The 25298-nt window shown below is 32.1% G+C and overlaps 1 protein-coding gene across 1 annotated transcript in view; it reads right to left on the bottom strand.

The window, feature by feature from the left end:
• LOC124531254 (nephrin) overlaps positions 1-24780 on the bottom strand; it is a 410712-nt gene extending 385932 nt beyond the window's left edge. The window contains exon 1 of the mRNA XM_047105755.1: positions 24510-24780. The gene's annotated coding sequence lies outside the window, so the exon portion shown is untranslated. The remainder of the gene's footprint in view (positions 1-24509) is intronic.
• Between the last annotated feature and the right edge of the window lie 518 nt (positions 24781-25298).

Raw genomic sequence — 25298 nt, 5'->3', positions numbered from 1 at the left:
GAATCAAAAGGAATATTACATTTCATATTTAAATACATAAATTGAGCTAGTTTAATTTTATTTGAATAGTATTTATTTCAATAGTAGATACTGATTTAATAACTTATTTCGTTAATATCTCGAATACCAAATTCATATATTCTAAGAATTCTTTCAAAATAAGTTCTCATTAATTTTATAACAAAAACATTTTGATCAAAATTTGATCTTACCATTTAAAATATTCTACTTTAAGTTATACAAAAAGCTTACGAGTTATTTTAATAAAATTAAACTATAGGAAAATTAGGAAATTAGCCAAAAACTGTAAATGTTACACAATGTTATGCTATACTTTTAGTATCTCTTTTTCAAATGTGAAAACCTTGCGCGCCATATGCTTAAAAACTTGTTACAATGTTATCACTTAACGCACTACTGTACACATTATGATATTCATTAATTATATTAGTTTGACATCAATTACGCTAACTTCTAAATGAACATTGCCTTGTTATGTTCATAAGCAGTCATTTGCAAAACAGATCTCATTCAATTCATTTATTAATATTTCACTACTAATTATTGTAAAACTCACTAGAACAATGTGATTATATATGTGATATATTTAATATATATAATATATGATATATATTTCTTAAATAAAAACATATCACATCGAATTTGACTTGTTGCATAACATCACTGATACCGTGACAAAGAAAATATACGCAACATTTAAAAAATAAAAGAGACGCTTGAAAGATCTAAATCTACGAAATATGAGCTTATTAAAAATATATACTTATAGTAAGCTCTTAAATCAATATTGGTAAAATTAAATGCAAGCAAAAAGTTTCGATAAAAAGGTAAATATATCTTTCTTATTATTATAATGATTTATTACAGAATATATAATAAGGAATAGAGTGCGGCGGCGGAGAGGGGGCGTGACCCTATGGCATGAGTTGGTCTTACAAAGCGACCCGATATGTACTAATAGTATGAGTAACACTTACAACATTGGGTACACATATAGCTGAAATATTCTCCTCTGAAGTTAGATTTCACTTTGAGTTTCATATATACTAGTTATCAGCCGCGGATTTGCTCAAGTCTTAGATGTTACGCATAAAATAGTAACATAATGTAAGTCCTTCCTTGGCGTTCGAACTCACGTCATTAAATTCGTTTCAATAGCTTTTTGCAAGTCTTATTGGTTAACAAACATCTATCAAAGTAAGTCATCGTAAATTCTTTGAGTACCACTTAGTATCGTTGTATCATGGTCCTGGTTAGTAGACAAGTATAACTACAGGCACGAGAGACATATCATCTAAGTTCCCACATGGTATGAATTTCATACTGCGCTTACATATGTCTAAAGTCAGTTGAACCATCAGGTGTATTTAAAAAGAATAACACAAACATATTATCCAAAGTAAATTGGTGATAAATTCGAATACAAAAACATTCTTTAAGATATTATGATAAACTAATAATATTTTATTCACTCAAAATCTATCAAATGATTCATGTCTCCTACGCAGAGAATGTTAAAAAAGTAACAAGTCACAACAAAAATACATGTAAAAACGACTATGGTCGATGGAATTTCTTTCTAGACATTTTTGCGTCAACAAAGTTGCAGCTAACTTTTATTAAAACTGCAACATTACAAATAAACTAACACAGTTGTCGGTTGAAAAAATCCTTTCAAAACTTAACTTTTAATTAATAAAGGAACACTTTTGAAAGAACTATTGTTTAGCGTGAACAATACGCAACATCGCTGAACAAATTGGGGTTGCCGGTGTATACTTGATTAAATTTTATAGCAATTCAGACTTTAACACATCGCCGGATCGCGAATTTGTTTTGTAATTTATTTTTAGTCGAACAAATACACAAATATGCTTTGTAATGTAAAGCTAAATTATTGTGGAGGTGAATTTGGATTATTTGTCTTCATGCCTACTAATCCGATTACATGAACATTACACAATTAATTTTACTAACAAATGAAATTATAACTAATACATATAATAAAATTAGTGTGCATGTTTCTTATATTAAAATAACTGCTTTTTACTAAATGAATACGCGGTACATATACCAAACGATAGGATTAAAACTGGCAGATAGTTAATGAAGCAACATAGACTATTTATAAAATAATAATAAAGTCACACTGAATTGTGAAAATACTCCTCCTCCTAACAACAACTTAAGATCACAAAACCTGCATAATACTGAATTAATAAGTTATAAAACTTATTGTTTAGTTCCCAGAACTTTATAATAAGTTTTTGTTAAATTCGAACGCGCACGATGATGCGAGCAAAGTTAATAGTATCATGGTTGCAATTTTTTACTATAATATTCAAGTCATCATTATGACCCGACTCGGGTCATGAACCCAGGGCATCGGTGTCTATAACTTATTAGCCAGCCACTGCGCCAATGGTAAGAAAAATTAAAATACAAATATCACGTCACGCATCACGTTATCGTGATAAGTGAAGCGCAACAATCCGCGACATCGGGTCACGGAGTGTCATTAATTAAAAGTTATGCGGAGCCAGCGGCTCGTGTTATTGTTGAAAAACTTCAAAGGACGGTTTTAATGAGAATATAATTTCCGGAGTTTTAACACCAGCGGACAAGTTTATACCAATAATGGAACCAGTGACACGGCTATCGGCGTTATGAGATGTTATTGAAATTGGCAATTAGCATTTCGTTTAAATTGAATATTATTAAGTAAAAATGAGAGCTGAAATGGCCCATTCGTTAGAACGCGTACATCTCAACCGATGATTGCGAGTTTAAACCCAGGTAAGCACCGCTGAATATTCATGTGCTTATTTGTAATTATCTTGTGCTCGGCGGTGAAGGACTACATCGTGAGGAAAAATACATGTTTCTAATTTCATTGAGATTATACCACGTGTGTATTCCAGCCCGCATTGTAACAGTGTGGTGAAAAATGTTCCAAACCTTCTCCTCGAAGGGAGAACAGGTTCTAGCCCAGCAGTGGGAAATTTACAGGCTGTTGTATGTATTTATGTAATAAAAAATACATGATGCGCTTCACGTCTGTAATGGGATTGGATGAGGACGTGTATTGGGAGCGACTAGGAGCAAAGGTCAGCACAACTGAAGCAGATCGATTGAATTTCAAACTTTCGCAACAGCATTGAGCCGTAGAGATGCATCGGTACAAATTTCTCTTGAGTTATTAAACGCTATTCACTCACATAGCCTGTCTGGTCTACTGACTAAGTTATAAAGGCTTAGATGTAATTGTCTTGAATTGAAATCTTGGTTTGAGCCAAAAAACCAATCGTGGTTTCTTTCGAAGAAATTTCTTATTTAACAACAGAACTGTATACTAATGTATGCTGTTACTCTTTTATTAACAAAAAAATATGTTTCTTATTAACACGTTCAGTGCAGAGCGGGGTCTTATACGCCTCGTATATGTCTCCTTTGTGGAGCGGCAAAGAAAAACATAGACTTCTCTGTCGTGCAGAGGCCGTAGCGTCTATTTGGTATATTGTAGGAAAGTGATGAAAATATTTATATGATGCCTTTTAAAACAAGTATACCTGCTCACTTTTGGAGAAGTAAAATTCGATCTCATTACATCCGTTTCTTAAACGTTACGGGGCCTAATAAGCCCCATACTGTATTTTGATAGTTTTCATACGAGATCTAAACGCCCCGTACCTCAGGAATGGAAAGAATAAAAAATGTGCCGCAGTCAACGTGTTAAAAAGTTTCAGTACGCGTCAGTAGTTATATTTGTAGTCATATTATATTTTAGGTTAAATTAGTTATATTTCCTGGACGAAGCGCCTTTCACAAGTTATCTCAAGAGCCTATCTGTTCCGTAATGAGCGCGTCGACTTTACAAGAACTCTCCAACGCTTAGCAAGTTTCCAACTTCGTGTACTATATTAATCTAAATATATTCTTCGATAATTTAAACTATTCATACCGTCATACAATTATAATTATCGTCTTCGAAAATTATTATATTAAGGTAGCACTATTGTCACCGAAGAACCGCAACTTTTGTATATATTTTTATAGAATGTTCGTTTAAGTATTTATTTGATGTTTTAAATTTTAGAGTTTAAAGGGTGTTATTTTAAAAGACGAGGTAGTAAACATTGTGGGTTCAAACCCAAGTCATACTTAGCTGAAATTGTGTTTATCAAAATAGAAAAAGGCCTTTAAACTCAGCAATAGGATTTTTAAGGAAATTGTTTATTTAAATTATGTATCCCGATAGCGATAAGAGTTACCGCTTAATTAAGTGGTACTGCTCCAACCCAGTCTACACCAACCCTCACCACAAATAAATAATACGAAACAGATGAAAACCGTTATAGTTACATGATATAATGACTATATATTTACCTATACAAATATCACCAAAAATAAAAGACCAACGAAAGAGCGTTGGTCATAAGTAAATAAAGCAGTACGTTCTCAGTAAATAACGTCTAATTTATTTTGATTGTTCACAAAATCGCAAACGCCCCCTTTATTCAACGCACGTATACATCTGAGATATAAATAAAAGCGTTACACGTGAGAAGATGAAAAAATTATCAGATTATGAACCTTATCGCTCTCGTCTTAAGAACCATTAAGTCATGTAAGTTTATAACGTGTTTATCGAGTCTCTTGACCCCGGCTATCTGATCTCGTCTTATACAGCTCGTCCATAAAGTGGTTTCAGCAGAATGCATTTGTGGAGGCTCATAGTTTATTCACACTGCTTGGATATTTTGTTTGAAATCTAATAATAGTGCTCTGTTAAACCAAGACAGGTCATTACTTGTAAAATAAAGTAAAGTTGGCTAAGGCCGCTGGCTAAGGCCTCCTTTTCCATTAAGGAGAAGGTTTGGAACTTATTCCACCACGCTGCTCCAATGCGGTTGGATGGAATGCACATGTGGTAGAATTTCGATGAAATTAAACACATGCAGGTTTCCTCACGATGTTTTTCTTCGCCGCCGATCACAAGATGAATTATAAACACAAATTAAGCACATACATAGTGGTGCTTGCTTGGATTTGAACCTAAATTATCGGTTAAGATGCACGCGTTCTAACCACTGGGCCATTTTAGGCTTTTACTTGTAACGTTCGCATTTTATTATACTGAGAATAAAAAAATACGCAGTTATAAATTCGGTCCACAAAATCTACCGCTGCCTCAATAGCCTTAGATATTGAGGATTGGTCTTGTAACTATTGAATAGCTTAAGACTAAAAGTTATTCCGTATTTAATCATGTTACTTTTACAAGTATAACGAAATTATCTTTGGCACTGCTGACATGCAAATATAAGAATAAAGAATATTGTTTTTGCGCGCAAACTTATGTATCCCTGCACAGTAAGCTACTCTCCAAAGTTTAGTTAAGAATTACTTGTACTAAGTCGTCTCGGCATTTTAAAAATGTTACAATTTGACTGGTACACACAATACTTAGTATTTCTGTTTGGGGGTATAATATACGATGAAAGGTTGATACCTACCCAAATGGATTTGCTAACAGCCTCACCATCAAGTAGGTTGATTTGAATAAGCATTTTCATTATCATATTTTGTTATACAATTAATGAATCCCATTAACGCGACTATGTATTATTACATTCAAAATATCCTTGTAATAATCCTCTAAAATCATCTTAAAAATAAAATAAACGTATATCGTATGTAATAACAGAATCTCTGAGCCGAGACAAATAACCAGCTGATTAAATATACAAACAAAATTAAACGAAAACATAAACATAGTGTTATAACGTGATAAAGCCGGCTTATCCAACTTTCATCATAATTATGAAGCTTTGGTTTACTCGCTTTTCAGATTCCCGGGTCAAGGATTGCGTTGTGTAGAATAATGTAGGTTTTTTTGTATGACGTACGGAGAACTAAAGTACATTGTTGTTACAATGCTCTTAAGAGGGTCACCTTATACGCAGGCCCACCCATCCTGTTTCGGGTTTTAATAGCGTCCTGTATTATATTAATGGGACCAATTTTGCCGTGGAAGCGTATTTGGATAATTTATCTTTGGGTAGTTAGCGTGACATGAGTACATCAAATACGGCTTCTTATTTATTATTATCATACCGTTATTTGTCTATGCCGTATGGTTTCCCAGAGATATACAATAGCTAATCCAATCTTAAGCAATTGGTACTGTTAAACAAAACCATTGTTTTTTGTTGTGTTGGCTCAAGGAAAACTAGCAAAGAACGTACTTTGTGAGGCAAGGGAGCATGCACACTTCCAATCAACAAACTCGAGTATATTAAACGAGATATAAGCATATACGGGAGATGTCCCAGTAGCAAGAACGTATGAAATGCTAAAGTAGCGAAATAGAGTTAACTTAAATAACTTATTTTCGACTTAAAAATTGTCCAACAATGGGACATTTACATTCAGTGACAAACTATTAGGCGGATGTAATAGTATAATAGAATCTTGCTAAGAAAAAGGCACCCGATAGTATGATGATATTAATATTACTTTAGAGTAACGCTACATATATTTTCATTTTATAATACTGTCTAATGTTTACAATCTTAGAATTTAAGACACCAAGAATAAGGACATATCACAGTTGTAACATAAAATATTTAAAGCCATATAGCAATTTTAAATAAATAAAATAAAGGGAATGAAGGTATTAATTACTTTAAAAAAAAAAACAAGAACCAACATTAAATTAAAAAAAATAGAAAATTACACTTACAAAACAAAATAAACACCAATTGTATAAAAAAAGGAAAGTAAAGGTAAACTTGTAACTCCAAGCTTCCAACTCCGTAAAGAAAACACATCTTTCCTTGGTAGTATTCTTTTTTCTAGTAAAACTCTGCAGATAATTTTAACTTTGCCAATTAAAAAATAAATTAATAAAAAAGCTCATTAGTCAATATTAGAATATAGATTAATGAAAAAAAATGGAATAAGTAGTCGCTGAAATACTAACTGGATTCATAAATATTCTTTATTAACATATTTTTTTTTTAATAAATTTTAGGTAATTTAATTCGATTTTTGCCCAAAGGACCGGAATTGCCATTCAACTAGGAAATGCTGCTAGCATTCTTGCCACCTTTAACATTTTTAATTCATTTTTGTATATCTATACTTAAGCATTTAATAACGATATATATTAAACTATGTACTCGTTTTGTTTGACTATGCATCTTTATTTAAGAATAAGAATGACATAACAATTCTGATCTATTCATCGTGGTAGAATCTACATTTTCATGCAAGTGCCAATCCTGTAACCTAACTTATAATATCATTGTACCAGTGTATTAAAGTATTTTTAATTGGTCATCATGATAAATAAATATTCAGATAGAAATTTAGTTGCATAATATTAAATCATATATGTTTTCGTCTATTCATATAACTATCATTTGTCACTTAAAGCGGAGATTTTCTCTTTGTTTTATACAGCACAGATTCTAAGACAAATCAATACAGAAATTTTCTTACTGATATTATTATAGATACGAAAGTTTTGATGTTTGGATGTATGGATGTTTGTTATTCAATCATAAATTAAATTTGACAGTGAAATATATGATAGTCTTTTATCCCGGAAAATGAAGGGTTCCCTGGGGATGGATTTGTTACCTAACACCTGCAACACGACCCTCTCCTCACATGCGAGCAAAGTCACGGGAGGAAACCAGTTATATTATAAAAAATAGTTTCAAAAGCTATTTATTGTCAGTTAAGAATTAGGCCAAACCTATTAAAAACGTAAAATACACTTACCTCGTCTATGAAACTCAAAAGTTACTTAAGTATTACTAGGTATAAAATAAACTTTAAATAAACAGATACGTTAAAATTTTAATAAGCTTGATAAATTAAAATTAAGGCTAAGACCCTCCATAGAAACAGCAAAAGGTTCGTATCGTACGTCGTTAATGGCCGAGCAAGCGAAAACTATCTCAAAACACCATTAATTAATGTTACTTTACCAATACGAATATTACGCCTCCGTTGGGTACGCCGCAAGTCATAAACGAAACAGATGCAAAATATGGTGCCTGTCTACCCTTAAAATAGATTTACTTGAATAGTGAAGTTTTACCGACTGTGACGATCTTGACAACTAGGTCTAGAGTACAAAGCTAGCCTATAAAATGTAGTAAATAGTAAAATTTTAAAGGAAAGTGCAAGTTTTATTTAAACTTTTATACACACGAAAACGTGTCTATACTAATTTTAAATTTCCCTTACGACATACGCCTATCCATATTATATACAAATCATTGATTTTTATTTATGGCATTATGAACCTACATGTTATTTAATTAGCGCGAAAGAGCAACAACGGATGCGATTCTCTTACGTCGGAATATTATTTTTTGTGCTTCCCAATGTTTTCAATGAATTAAAAAAACTTTTTGTCGAATGTTTGCAGGTGATTTGATACTAATTGCCTTTGAAATTTGACTCAGTCTTATTTCACTTTTAAAAAGATGTATAATACTTAAATTTTATATTTGAATAATAATTAAAACGTATATGTGAATAAATATAGTAAAATAAATTAAGTTCAGGCGGGCAATGTGATCCGTTTAATATATTTAATATTTAATAAGCTCTCCGAAGCTTGTCACTTACAGTCATAAGTTAAAGGCGAGTTGACTAAGCGTTATTCTCCTTAAGTAATCGTGTACGCCATGTATTAAATTATTAAATCTAAGCATTTTATTTTGTTTTACTTAGCATTTAATTAATTACTTAGCGTTACTTGCGAAAAAAGCTTCAACGCCACTTTAATATTTCTTTAGAGAACATTAACGATACATCAGTTTGCTGGTACGTGGATATGTAGCGGTTGTTTGACGGGCGGAGTTTGCGTGTTTTTACTTACTATATTGTGTACATTGCACACGTAATGAGGCTCAAAATTAATATAAAATTAATAAGATTGCCTGTAAATTTACCGCTGCTGATCTAAGGTGTCCTCTCCCTTTGGGGAGAAAGTTTGGAGCATATTCAATGTTTGTTGTTGTTGAACACAATAAAATATATATACTTTTTTTGACTCATTAACGGCCCACCTAAATGCTGTTCATTGTTCATTGATAAGTAATTTGCCATACATAATAAAGTCGTCATTACTTAACCATTCCTTAAATCAAAAATGTGCCGCCGACCTTGGGAATGTTTAATCCCTTGTGCCTGATACACTGTATTTCTTGCCTTTTAGATCGGTAAACAACAACACTAAGTATCACTTTTTGCAGTAGAGTTAATAATAGATAGGTGGTGCCTACCAATAGGGGCTTACACAAAACCCGAGGTCTGTATCTAATAGGTAACTGAAAAAATAATTTACAAATATTATAAAAAGAAAAAATAAGCTTGGTGTACATTTGGAGTTTGCGAATCAACATTTGACTGGATTTATTTTATACAACTTGTTTTTATTATTTATTCATCATAGAGTATTGTGTGTGTTCTCACAGATAGTTAAGGTAAAAAAAGTTCCCGTAACGGGAGCACCTGACCCGATTAATGCGATCCAAAGGGGGTCAAGTTCAAATTTTTATACACACATAATTATGAAAACTTTTATTTTACAATTTTTTTTCAATTGTTCATTTATATGAACTTCTGTTTAATTTCATCATTATTTGATTAATTTTAAAAAGGTAAAAACCAAATGGGGCTCTTGATAGTTTCCACTTTTAGTCCACAATGGGAAGTCGAGTGGCATACCTTGTCCTGTGTACCGAATACGGCAGCTATAAGATCTAGGTCATGTAATTTACGTTACATAGCCTTAATCATCATTCATTGTGACCGATACTATAAATTTATTAATATAATAAATTTTGTTCTGGATTATAAGTGTCAAGGTCGAACCTATATATAAATTTAGGATTAATATTGTAACCTAGTTCTAATTGTCGTATCGACGAGAAACTTAGAACGTTTGTAGTTCAACTAATGCATAACTCAAACATTGTTGTTTGATAAAGCCAAGTGGATTACTCTTCGTGGGCCAGTGGTTAGCATCTCAAGTGTAGATGAGTCCGAAAATAGATAGGTTATTTTGGCCGACACTGCAGTCGATTTGTCAATCAGCTCGTGAACCCGAGCAAGTTTAAGGCTAAACACGTATTTAATATGAAATGGATGAATAAAATCGCCTGTCTAAATTTAATTCATCCATTGTCTAAATTACTAAGTCACGTAACAGCGTCATCAGTCTCAAAATTGATGGAATACATATTTGGCAGAATTTCTTTGAAATTATACACATGCAGGTTTCCTTACGATTTTTTCTTTGCTGTCGAGCACGAGATGAATTATAAACACAAATTAAGCACATGAATATTCAGTGGTGCTTGCTTGGGTTTGAACCCGCGATCATCGGTTAAATATTACTAAATTGAATAAGTAATAGTTTCATACATATATGGGAGTAGGCAAGTGTCACGCTGTGAACACTTTATTATATTATTTTTTAACTTGAACGTTCTCAGTCGCGGTTAGTGTTCGTATGCTATAAGAGTTGTGTGTAGATAGTTTGTAACGAAGTATGATACATCGACGCTCGTGGCTTCGACGGCTCGCGTGAGCGATGGCATCCGCAACTAACTTAGAGAGAAACATCAGTTTTAGATGATGTTAAATGACTTCATATGATATTTCAGTTCAAGATAAATTCGAAAATCAAAACAATTCTGACGATTATAACATTTAATATGATGCTATTAAGCTTCACTACATAGTATAAAACAGTCTCTGTCACTATATCCCTATGTATGCCTTAAATCTTTAAAACCACGCAACAGATTTTGATGTGTTTTTTTTTTATAAATAGAGTGATTCGAGGGGAAGGTTTTTGTATATAACACATAGACAATATAGTAAATAACCACTGATAAATTAAGAAGTTTCTAATGTGATATCGTAAATAAATTAAGTCTATGCTATATTTAGTATCAGCATCGTGCGAAGCCGGGGCTGGTGGCTAGTCATATTATAAAAATCAAAAGGCTGTTGGAGAAAGAGGAACTATAAAGTGTAGCAATAACAACGAATACAAAATCAAAATCTTATACAAATCCCAGGTAGTGTGAAGCGACGTCTCCTTTTGTTATTAGGTCAATAGTGTCACTTTAATTTGTAACTATCGACTAGAGAGAACTAATTCACTTTTACATACATATGCCTTGTTTTATAATCTGTTACAACAGCAGTATAGCAGCAGTGTATTATAAGAACCCTCTCCGTATATCACTCATGAATTGTTGCAAAACGGCGCTATTTTGGTATATATATCCTTTAAATGCTATAATTATTAGCGCTATGCTACGAAAATGTTCTGCGGTGAGTATCAAGATTGTTGATTGATGTAAATTGGTTTCTCAACATGTTTTAAGTTATAATCCATATGAAGTCCTTGCTATATTATTTTCTAGCCAGATGACTGCGAATCAAAGATTTAAGTTTACCCAGATCTACACAGATAGATTGCCTACAAAATAATCTTATATTTTATTGTGTTAATAATTCTTCAATAGAATAACGGAGTATTTTTTTTATGGCATAGTTGGCAAACGAGCAGGAGGCTCACATCTGCAACACCTGGTGCATTGCCGGCCTTTAAGAAAGGAGTACGCTCTTCATACATCTTACATACATTTACAATTTTAGTTAACTAACACGACTTTGTATTTTTAAATATTGAAAAATAGTAACTACTGAGTTTCTTGTCGGTTCTTCTCAGTAGAATCTACATTCCAAAACGGTGATAGTTTCACTCAATATAGTTTGTTAAATGACGATTCAAAAATGCTTGCAAAAGCCAACCCGAATAAAGTATATATGTATATATATAGATCTTTATTAGATTCCCTTTGATGTGAAGTGATCACAATCGTCCATATATATTGGCATTGTAAGGAAATTTTAACTATTCCTTACTTCATTATGCGTCACCAACCTTTTGGTGACACTGGTAAACACTGTTAACTTATACTTTAAAGTTTCAGTTTCACTGGTACCTACTAGGAAGGGCTTGAACAAGGACCAAAAGAAAAGATTAATGTGTACGTGCCTTTATATACTAGCGGCCCGCCCCGGCTTCGCACGGGTGTACTGTTTTTTTCTATATTTTTTGTTGCTTTTTTTCGACATATTTAACAATTGTAGTTTTATTTCCACTTATTTACACAAAAACCTTAATAAATTATATATCTAAACCTTCCTTATGAATTCTTCTGTGTATTAGTGACAACCGCATGAAAGTCCGTTTAGTAGTTTTGGAGTTGATCGCAAACATACAAACAGACAGACGCGGCCGGGGAACTTTGTTTTATAATATGTAGCGATGGTTTGTTGTTCTCTCGTGTCTCGGAGAGTACGTGACGCTGTTAGTCCTACGTTTGATTTATTCACGTGTTAGATTGACATGCGATTCGCTATGAGAACGAATGAATACAGTATGCACCTGAGTAGTTATACACCTGAGTATAGTACTCATACCTGACACCTAACCATTCTTACCCCTATATATTATCACTAGTTTACGACTGCGGATTCACCCATGTCTGAGAATGTGGTTAGGGATGAAAAGTATAAAGTACTTATGTCCTTAGTTTTCGTTTTAGTTTGAACTAGTTTTAGTACATTTTTGACTATATTTAATCATTTAATTATAATAATTCTTATGCTAATAAATGTCATATCTTGTCTTTTAGACTACAATCTAAGTGCATAATTTTATTAAGATACGTTGAGTCGTTCTGGTGTGATCGAGTCACGCCCATCCTTCTGCTTGCATTTACAATTTTAGTCAGGACTATAAAATAATGACTTTATGAGATAATATTTCTATAAAACTCAGTGACTATTTAGTTATCTTACTACTTGAACTTTATAAAACATTGCACTTATTTATAAAATCATAATCAGCTAAAGATGTTTTTTGTTGTTTGAAAAAACAATTACAATTTTTAATTGTTTAAATTGCTGTATGGAATTGTTTATATGTAATAACCTTGACAATTAATGTTGTGTTAAAAATGTAATTTCCTCGTGTTAAACCTTAATCCTATCGTTAAAGTAGCGACGATCTTGATTACTTTAGACCGACTAATACCCAAGGTAAAACCATCGCCATGCCCCTTAGGAAATTTCGTGAAAAAAATGTAATGAAAAGAACTCAAAAGAAGTACTTAGATTTTGTTAACGATACGGCTTATAGGATCTGACGAGGAACAAATAGAATACAAAGGCGTATACATATCAATCTTGAAACCATTTTTATAATAAAATTATCTTCAGTTGTTATATTGTTTTTAGTTTTTGTTATATAATTTAATATAGATTTTTTTTAAACAAATGAATATTATTTTTAAATATGAATTTGAATATCAATACATTTACTGTATTGAATTGTTTTAACCATATATTACCAGGCAGCTTTTGTGATGTTAAGTCGTTGGTAGGAGGCACCCGACGTGACTTGTTCCTGAGCTAGGCCCCTAAGACTAACAAACAAATTTTACTACATATTAGTATAGATTATATGATCCTCCCAACTTAGTACTAATTAAAAAGTTTGAAGAAGTTCGGGACTGAAAAAAAGTGTAAAAGGAAATGTCATAAATACCGGATGCTATCAACTGCTCCACTTAGATAGATAGAGAAGATAAGATAGATAACAGCCTGTACATTTCCCACTGCTGAGATAAGGCCTCCTCTTCCATTATGGAGAGGGCTTGGAACATATTCCACCATGTTGTTCCAATGCGGGTTGGCGAAATGCACATGTAGCAGAATTTCGACGAAATTAGACATATGCAGGTTTCCTCACGATGTTTTCCTTCACCGCCGAGCACGAGATGAATTATAAACACAAATTAAGCACATATATATAGTGGTGCTTGCCTGGGTTTGAATTCGAAATCATCGGTTAGGATGCACGCGTTCTAACCACTGGGCCATCTCAGCTCCACTTACCGGGTTTAATTATAACGAAAAACTATTCAGGCGAGATTATAAGTCCAAAAACATACATTTCAGTAAATTGGGTCGGGATGCTTAAGAGGACAAGAATTACGAACACAAGTTAACCGAAATTATGTGTTTAAACATTTCCAAGTAAATACGACGTTCATTCATGGAACGGATATACAATTTTCAACTCTGGGAATACAAGGGATGATACATCGGCTGACAGTGACTCTCTAAAAGATTGATCACCTTCGTTCCTTATGAAGCCAATATTACAAGTTAATACATTTTCAAATCGAACAAATATTTATTTATAAATACATTATATGCAATACAAATCTATAGAAAACGAGACGATTTCATTTTCACGGTATTCCTTACTATAATAAGACTTACACAGAACAGCTATATTTCATTGGCAATATTAAAAAATGGAATGCTTACATTAAAAATATTTATAAAAAGGTGAGTATGTTATTCAATACAAGACTATATTTTGGCGTGGACTTAGAATTAATTGAAATCTAGGAGCTAATTTTTTTTTTTGATTGCTGACACACTCTGGATTTAAAATGGTGGAAAAGAGTAACCACTAAGTCTCTTGCGGGTCTTCTCGACACACTCCACCAGTGGTAGCTTTAAATTTAATTCCAAACTAAAATATGGCGATTCAAAAGCGCTTTTGTGAGCCTACTTAAAAAAAAAACAGTTTGATTTTTTGATTTTGTAATATTTAAAGTAGTAGTTGTAGAAAAATGTAGGTATTTATATATTGTATATATTAGGTGAGTAGCTTTGCAGTTTCAGCAACTTTAAATCGAGACTATTGATATGAAAATTGTGAGTATCATATAAGTCTTATTATAAAAAGCATAAAATCTATTAAATTTGATACTATATATAGCTGTATACATATATATGATAGCTAGATATGTGCTTGCCAAAAGATTTAAGCGAGGTCATATGTTGCACACACAATAGTATATTACATTAGTGCACAGATTTTACACAAAGAAGAACAATTACTGTAATATAAGAATCAGAACGAGTAATATGAAATTTGATTTACGAGATTGCGTATACATGTAGTATGTGGAGTAGGCTGAAAGCTATCTCACGGTTCGAACGTGAGGCGGCGACCTCTCGCGCGCATCATTCATTCAATTGCGACTGATAAGCCACTCGGACTAGCTCGCCGAGCTGCGATGACGGATGACGTCACGCGAACCTTATATTGAATATGAATATCCAATATCAATAAATTAAAGAAATGAAAAATTTTGTCGTGCCCGGATTTGAACACAAAAGCCTAAATAAGATTCGCGAAATTTAACCACTGGGCCTTACTTTAAAAGATAACTCGCATACAAAATTAAAAGTATAATTTTGTATAAACGACAAATACTGCCACGTCTGTCTATTTGTCTTAGCGTGATAAATCAAAAAAATACCGGTAGGTGCAATATTCATTAGAGTTTTGTTATATTTACACTGGCTTCATCGAAACGGGTAATTTATTACATAAACAATTAATATTAAATAAACATGTATTCAATTACTATATAAATACGATAAACGCTTAATAAACAGCTTCATAAGAAGCATTTACACAAATTCCTATTACGAAAACTTTGACCCTTAAAAATGCGATCGCTTGCATTTTGACAGTTTACGGTATAAAAGAGGGTGGAAACGAGCGTAACGGATGAGGGATGTTTAGCGATAATTAGCGTGGCGGCGCCCTGCATAAATCATACCGAGCCATTGTCTCCTCTCTCGACAGATTACTTGGGAGAGCTCAAATGTTTAACGTTTCTTACGTGGAAATTCTCATTTCTCGTTCCATGTGGACGACTTTTAGTATTTGTTTCAAATGTAAGTTATCAAACGCAAAGTTGAGTGTACACTAGTAGGTTACACAACAATCTAATTTTGCGTAAAAATTAAAATGTTTAAATGTATTAGTTAGAATATAAATAAATTACGTGATCTGTGAAAGAATATTACTAAGATATTCGATGTATTCATATATTATATTTATTATTTAAAATTTTTGTTAATTCATTTTTAACATTGTGTTAACAGATATCACATGTTTTATGAAATAAGTAATAATTAAAAATATTTTTTTCTGTACTAATTACAGTAATAATATTGGAAAAGCCAAAATTAAAGTACATAGCTAAATGTCAAATAAGCAAGATAAGAGTAAAGTAATAAAGATAGTTGCCGATATGAAGCGTTTGTTTCATTTTCGATCTCAAAGCACTCTCACACTCCACCTCATGAGTCGCGGAGTTAGTTAACTAGTTATTGTTATGAACAAAATTGAATGCGATATTGTAGTTAAATCATTTGAGTGGAAATTAAAAATTTAGTACAATAAAGTATAAAAACAGATGAAACTGATTAATGTGTATTTCTAGTAAAAAACTTAAAAATACTGTTCGTGATAAAACGTAAAAATATTTTATAAGCTATCAAAAGACGTTAGAATATATTTTTAAGTATATCTCATAGTTCGTCTTCATTATTGCGCTTTATGAAGGCTCCACGCGAGACGTTATCTTTAGAAATATAAAAATTAATGACTCCTTTATGCTTTGAAGAGTTAAATGAAATACTTTTACTCACGAAAATTTTGCATTTTTGTGGCGCTAATTCAAAATAAGCTCAAGTTTTCTCATTCTTTTATATACTCGTACTTTATTCTTCGGGATAACTAATTTCTATGTGTTGGTGGGATTTGAAGCAAACCCATTTAAGTAGGTACCACATCTCAGCTTAACAACAATACGTTCTAAAATTTGTTCCGGTCTAATGAGTGAGCCAGTGGGTAATCGGTAATAAGGGCATAACATCTTAGTTTCCAAGGTTAGTACCACATTTGCGAGATAAGGATTGGGTAATATTCTATTCTAACCGGAATTATTGACGGTAATAACCACTTACCATTTTTGCCTACCAATATTATAGCAAAAAAGTGCCGGATAAAAAATATAGTAAAAATAACATTTTGCCTACTAACTTTAAAATTTCTTGCACTGCAGTGACATCAAATTCATATTCCTCCTAATTTATAATTAATGATTTATATAGGTACCTACTATTAATGTTCAAATAGATTTCAACTAAACGTAATAATGTCGTACAATAATGGACTCGGCGTAAATGCAACAGTATTTCGAACAGATTGTCCAAAGAGTAAGACTGTATTGTTCCTTCAAAATGATTACTCTAAGATCACAGCTCGTCGACCGTAATTCAAGAGAAAGCTCTTACAGATATGTAAAACATTTTTTGTTGTAAGGATGTTTTAAAATAAATCATCACGTATACATAAACAAGAGTATATTTTATTACCGGCTCGGTTTTATTGCAAATATTCTGCCTGATATTCCACGTTGTTATCTGCCATAGCTAAGTTGTAGCTTAGCCTTCCACTAAGTCTGAGAAGAACCGGCAAGAAACTCAGAAGTTACTCTTTTGAAATACAAGTGGCTGTCTGCTGTCTGGGATACCATCCACTCTATGTATTCTATTGTCAAGCAGTAACAGCTTGTACTCTGAACCTGTGAACGGGTAAGTGGGCTTATAATCGCAGACACAAGGAATATAATGGTTGATGTCACATTGATGATTTAACTACTATAGATTGTCTTGTCTGCCTACTTGTCTTGCCTTCATATGCACGTCTACCTCCCAAATTCCATTCCCTTTCGTGATAGATGGACTCTGTCTGATCGTATTAAATTCAATGATATTTGAAAATTCTTTGTTCATTTATGATTTAGCCCGCCCACTTTAAACCAGAATACAACAACACTAACTTATTGTATTATATAATTATTGGAATAAGTGTGATATGTTATGCATTACATGTGAGGAATAATATATTATCGTGGGTGATGACGCAGACGAGGCTACGAAAAGTCATACACTCGTGGGTGAAATTCTATAATTATAGAAATAACAAATATATATATATATATATATTTTTAGAAATGTCAAAGTAACGCTCTGACGTAACCTAACGATTGCTCAATTTCGTTTGCTTATTAAAAACTTCGACATAACTTTCCAATTTCACAATCAATATTCGTAACACACGACATACAGTCGATTCCCATAATTCCAATTAAAAGTTCTCATGAACAAGTTTTAACAAGTTACATTCGCACCAGCTGTATAGAAAACATGTTAGAAATGGTAGAAAATATTACGAGTATTTTAGTTAAATCACAGAGAATAGTTTGTAGTGTCGAGCGAGTTGCTGCACTTAGCAAACAAATAGCATGCTTTGTCCACAGAAAGAGCATGCTTGTAAGCTTCTTAATCGCCGTCCGAATACTTCTACCGGCTACTGGTGAACAGTTTTATAATTTGGGTGGAGGAGGTATATGTATGTTTCCTATTGAATGTTTCCTATTATATTTCTATATATGTACTTACCATAATTCGCAGTACAATTATGAATGAATTTAGATTTAATTTGTATTAGGATAGTTGAGTGATATTTTCATGCATTCAATATTGATGATAAGGGAAAACTAAGAAGGGTCTTTACATAGACTTTTATCACAGTGCAAGGGGAAACTAAGAATATATCTTTCTTTCTGTGTAAAGAATTTTATTTTTATTAAAAAACAAGCTAATAATAATAGCATATGTGTAACAGAACAAACATTTTATCTCATTCGAATATATTGTTTAAGAGAACATAATATGTGCAAATATTATTTTAATAAGGATTAAATTAATGTATATAAACATTCGTATAATTTAACTATTAATCATTTTAAAATTAAGCTCATTACGCTTAGTTACAAAAATATTATTATTGAAATATTTTATACTAAAATACAATAATATCTAGAACCAGAATAAAACAAATGTCATTTACAGAGCGCCCGTTATTCTAAGGTCTACGGCGTGTATTGCGTAAACACAAACAAAACAAAAAACTTTCATTATAGCCAAACCTCTAAATTATTTCTTAACATTTATTTAAAGTAATTTGAATTTTAATTGAAGAACAAACTTCTACATCTGCGTTCGATTATAGTAAAACGAATCGTACAAGTAATAACAGCTTATATGTATATCGTGCGAATTTTTCGATTTCTACGTCCTTAATGATAATTACGATGTGTATAACAAAAGTAGCTTTTTTAGTCTTTATTTCACGAACGTTATAGAAATCAAGTTAATGTTGCATGCATTCAGCTAGCAATATCTAGTGGTGCGTGGTGGAACAAGCGCTAATCATTCTCCTTCAGGGAATAAGATGATAGACCTTATTAGTGGGTCGTTATGCATTTTTTATTTATTCCCCTTTAGAGAAGCTAAATGCTTTGCTTTTTATAGTCAGTAAAATGTTAATAATTTTATGAAATTAAATTATTACCATATGAGATTTTTAAAAGTTGACAGATCATAATATCTCACTGCTGAGTTAAGGGACAATTTCCTTTCTTTGATAAACGCGCAAGTTACCCCCCGAAGTTAGCCTTCACCATCGAATACGAGACGAGCTATGAACACAAATTAAACACATGAAAATTTAGCACTTACTCCGATTTGAACCTAGGAACTTATATATCTAAACGGATGAGCCATTTCGGCCATTTTTAATAAGTAACAATAAATATGTCAAATCTTCATAAGAGAAAGCACTTGACATAATTAGTTTTGGTAAAGTCTAGAACGGTTACGCAATTCCATCCCATGTGTGTTGTAGCGTGAAGGTTGATGAATCAATGTAATTACAATCACAAGGAATACACCAATTTCTAATCCAATTCCATGGTTGTATTGGCATGTGAGGGCTAATTCCTACGCTGGCGTAAAACGTCATATGTGCCAATGATGTTTCAGTTTAAGAATTGTTAAAATCGTCTTCAGTATAATTATATTATATATTTCTTTTGTGTATTATTTTAAATGATCGTGCTTAGTTGCAATGGAAATATTATTGAGAAGATATAACATTATATTCATATAAGGCAAATAAAAAAAAGTTAATAAACTGCAATGTAACAATTATTTTCGTGATATAGATATGTTTTCTAATACAATGAAAAGGTATCTTAAAAAAACTTTTGTATTACCTTTAATCTTTCTATTACCATTGTAGTAAAGCATATGCACTAAAATACCTTACAATGGACCTAAAATTCCTACATACTTTAAAACGCTGTAATTGCTTTTAATTTCAAGTAATATCTAAATTGTATAAAGTTAAATATAATTTTAGGTGTATGTAATACAAGTAGCCGCAATAAATAAAAAAAGGAAAATGTGAGTTTAAAGTTTTCCCCTTATTATTATTATTCTCGTTCGCAGCCCTAGTAAGAATTATCTTCTAACGAAATAGTCTAATATAGCCGAGATGGTCTAGTGGTAGTATTAACCGATAATTGCTGGTTCAAACCCCGATAAGCACCACTGAATATTTATGTGCTTAATTTGTGTTTATAATTCATATCGTGCTCGGCGATTAAGGAAAACATCGTGAGGAAACCTGCCTGTGTCTAATTTCATAGAAATTTTGCTACATGTTTATTTCATCAGCCCGTATTGGAACAGTGTGGTGGAATATGTTCCGAAGGTTTTCCTCTAAGGGAGAGGAGGCCTTAGCCCTGGTGTGGGAAATTTACAAGCTGTCGTTGTTGTTGTCGTTGAAACAGTCTTATCTCATGAGAGTTTTAACCAGCTTGCTATAATGCTCTAAATATGTAATAAATGGCGCACACAAAGACAAACGATTGAGTTAAGTAACAAGGCTATATTACAGGACAGAGTCAGTTTCCATTACAGTCTAAGAGACATCCAATTTTGATATTATTTTATAGTTATATAAGACTTATTTGTACATACGTCCTTTGTGTTAACACTAACGTACTGCCTCTATCAATGTCTACAGGGTACAGACAGTTGCTTTGCGGCAAATAATTCACTCGCGTTTATGAATAAACAGAACTTCTGCAATGTTGCGGTCGAGTAAAAAACATCAATTATATCGTACCCTTGGAGATTAATTTGTGCTAAACCGCGGACGGTGTTTATTTAATATTTATGGCTACTGAAGCAGCAATTTGTTAACTAATACAAAACTAAAATCAAATGAACTAGTCTCTATTTAGCTGCTATTAGCGCAAACATTATCTCCGTACAACGTAAAATATTACACCGTGTATAAAGCATAACTTTGAAACGAGTTCATGCTTATTCAGGGGAATTAGGATTAGAGTGAAAAGTTTAATTAGTGTCTAACTCACCTAAAGTACTTCATCACCTGAAAGAACTTGTGTAAATTAAACAAAATTTACTTTATTTAAGTAAGCTCTTACAAGCGCTTTCTGTACCATATTAAGAGATTAAATTAAGCGTAGGCTATGGTTAGATTGTGGGTTCGAGAGAGTGCAGCCGACAAGAAAGTAGGCTTTTTACACTTTAAAGTATCAAAAGGTATTAACGTATATTAATTAGATGAAATTATAAATATTTATGTTTGTACAGGACTAAAATATTAAGAATTAAAATTAGCTTTTCTAACCATTAATTGTGTTTTCAAATATTAGCTTAACAACTAATCAATGCGGTAGTTATAACTATTATATGATATTTCACGGTCACAAGTTCGATCCCTCATCTTGTAAAATATTTGGTGAGTCTGTGTTGTTGGCTAGACTTACTTTGGTGAGCTGACTTACATACAGGTCTTTCTGGCTATAGACTGTTTGAAGATGCCATTATAACCTTTTATTTCTTGTTATCTTGTGTTTAAACGAATATTATATCAATAGATTAATTCATTGTCTCAAATATGTGTTCAGGTATGTAGTAGTTGTAATCTAATATTTTATACAAGTTTATCCTAAAAATGCAATTAGGTCTGTGCACAATAAACGGGCTAGGTAAGCGATTAAGTATATATCACATATTTTAGATGAATGTATATAAAACTTGACTTTGAATAGAATATATAATTGTAGTTTTGTAAAATGACGATTCAAATTGTGTTGTTGTCAAATTGAAGTTAGAGAATATAACTAAGAAAAATATACTCAAAGAATAACTTTAAACGAACCCTTCCTTACATTGAAAACGCGCTACCAACCTTGAGAACTAATATAATGTCTCTTGTGCCTGCAGTTACACTATATCACTCACCCTTCAAACCGGATCACAATAATTCTAAGTATTGCTTTTGGCAATAAAATGTGATGAGTGGATTATAACTGGCCAGGTGGGCTTGCACAAAGCCCTATCACAGATTAGATAGATAAAAATTAATTAAACACCCAATTTTAATACTGATATACGAGATCAAGAGATAATTTAAAAATCTACCTCATTATGTTTTTGTTTTATGTTTTTTGATAACATTTCCTTATTTAAATGTTATAAAATTTTCTTTGCTATTTTGAAATGGAATTCATCAGCGACTTATTTTTCATGTTTCTTTTTTTAAATAAAAACCCATGTGTCTGTTTGACCTATTTACGAAACAGCTGTCTGTGTTGTTTTGTTTTACCAACCAACAGACTAATTTTCGAATTCAAAATCACGGTAAGGATTACAGTTATAATAAAGCTATAACGTGTTTGTGGTTTTGCTGATTAAAGTCAACCGGAGGAAATAGTTTGGGAATAATGCTTCGTACGAAACGTTTTACAATTATCGTTTTATTTCACAGATTTTAGAAAAAAATAACACGCATTCGAATTGCTTTTCAAACGTCATTTTATCTTTTTTTTTTTGTTTACATATTTTTGATGACTTTTTTATTCATTTTTTAATCCTATTTTGATACACTATTTTTTATAGCAAATGTATGCTTTCGAATTCATTGCATAATTTGCAAAATATTTCTAAGCAAGCGTTCTTACTTTGAAACAATTCAACCACTAATATACTAAGTGTAAGATATTTTCAATAACTCGTACACACAACCGTGTTTGTAATATTGTTGTTTTCATTTCGCTATTTTAAAGTTCATAAATTTGAATAGTCAATTCTATTTCGAATAAAATAACTTAGTTATTTGACAAAATAGCTAAGTTATTTCATTTTGACTAGATTTTATTTGCAACAAATTATTTAATATTGAATATTGAATAGTACTACGAGTGGATGTAAATAGTGTTATCGAATATTTTATTATACCTACACCGATTATACGAAGCCTATGTAACATGAGAAAGTGTAGGTAACACTTGGTTTTTAAGAATTATAATTTCATCTGCAATTCAGTTCATGTTGATGAAACTTTTATGTAAGGGAAACTAACATGAACTTTATTATTAATTAAAGTTTAGACGATATAACAGTTTTATATAATAGTTTGTAACTAGAGCATACATAGCTTAAGAAAGGTAAACTGTATATTAGAGAAAAACATTTAATTAGAAATAGCCGAGTGGCGGTTTAATTACATTTGCACTTAAATAAAAAAAAAAAATCTATTATTCGATAAGAAATTTGTATTCTATCTAGTGCTTTCCAAACTTTAAAAAACAAAGTGCCGTAAAACTGTTATATTAACTAAGTTTTAAATAGATCTTCCCGGCGAAACAATAAATTGTTTGGAAGGCGAACGTACTTTTCTCATAACTGAACTTTGAGGAGCATTTCCAACGTCTTTGAGGTCGCAAGGTATAAGTTTCGATCCCGGGAAGGTATCAATAGCGAAATTATCGACATCCGACAACTTTTAGTCAGATTTAAAAGTAATCAACGAGGCACGAGGTACCTTGATTGGCTAATCTTGAACATTTTCGAACTTATTTTTAATACAAATTTTTTTATAGAATATAAATATTTGAACAGTATTTTTTCAACGTGTTATTTATTATCGATACACTATATTATATTAAATATTTCTATAATAAGGCATTTATACTATTGTATTGTTTACTTTATAATACTTCTAGCATTATTATTGTTATTGTCTGTTAAAATAATATTCTAAGAATTTTATGAACATTACTAACAACTTTTTTATAATTCATAGGAATTTTACAAAGACAATATACTAAGATAGTCAAATATAATAATAATAATATTAAAGCATTGTTACACATTTTACGTGTTCTGCATTCCGATATAAACTGAATCCGAACCTAAATAACTTTGTAGAAAACGTGGGCAGCCTAAGGGATGCTATGGAACTCGCCCTTCTAATAAATTGCCTAAATACCTACATTACATTATTAGAGAAAATTGGACCCAACTCAAAATAACGTTAATTTAGTACATTTGTTATACATTCCAAATGTAAATTACATGAGGAAAACATTTTACCTTTTTCAATATATGGCGCCCAGTGTGGGGCAACAATTATAGTATAATTATATTTTGGTAGATGTTATGTTAGAGCTGATAAGATGTATGATAACTATATGTTTGTTTTTATTAAAGATATATTTATGATGTGTTATACTCATACATCGTATACTATACATGTTATTGGAACTTACTAATTTTAGATGATACCGTAGCCCTTCTCTGCAGAATGTAACTCACATTCTTACAAATGCTAGTTTTAATAATCCAAAACCGTGACACCAAAAAAGTTATATCAAATCAAATAATTGGCAGTTATCTCGATATGATCGTAGAAAGGATTCTAAAGCACAGGCTCACGATACACAATATCTTAATCCACTAGCACAGCACCCCGCACGTAAGCGGTGATTTCGTGAACACTAATCACTCGGGACGCGCAACGCGAAGGCAGGACACGTCCACCCGCCACGATACCGCGGCGACTACTGAGGCCCGCGCCGCGCAAGCCTCTTCGACTGTTCAGCATCGGGTTGGCAGAATTGTTAGACGCCAGCGCCAAGTCGGAGCATTTTCATAAGATACATTAAGTTTTTACTTCCTATACAATTGTCTATGCAAATTTCTGCGTCCTTATGTTCTTAAAAACATTTGAATAAATCGCAAGATTCTATGAAAACGAATGTGAATCTATTACTCTCTTTTCATGAATTTAGAAAGCAAACAAGTTTACTATTCATTTCATGAGGCCTATTTCGTTAATATTGATTGCTTTATTAAATAACTACATATCAACTGTTTTATCAAAACTGTCACAACAATTAACAATGGTTACAATTCTGAGGCATATTATGACACTTCGCACATGTTGTTCAATAATATTAACACGAAGAGATGGTTTCCAGTGTACCGTGACGACACTCATCGTTGTCTCGATGTCAGTTAAAGCTGTTCCTACACAGCCGTGACGGTACGTTTTGTAA

The sequence above is a fragment of the Vanessa cardui genome, chromosome 7 (genome assembly GCF_905220365.1).
Source record: "Vanessa cardui chromosome 7, ilVanCard2.1, whole genome shotgun sequence".
In the NCBI taxonomy this organism is placed as follows: Eukaryota; Metazoa; Arthropoda; class Insecta; order Lepidoptera; family Nymphalidae; genus Vanessa; species Vanessa cardui.
This window is presented reverse-complemented; position numbering and strand designations above follow the sequence as displayed.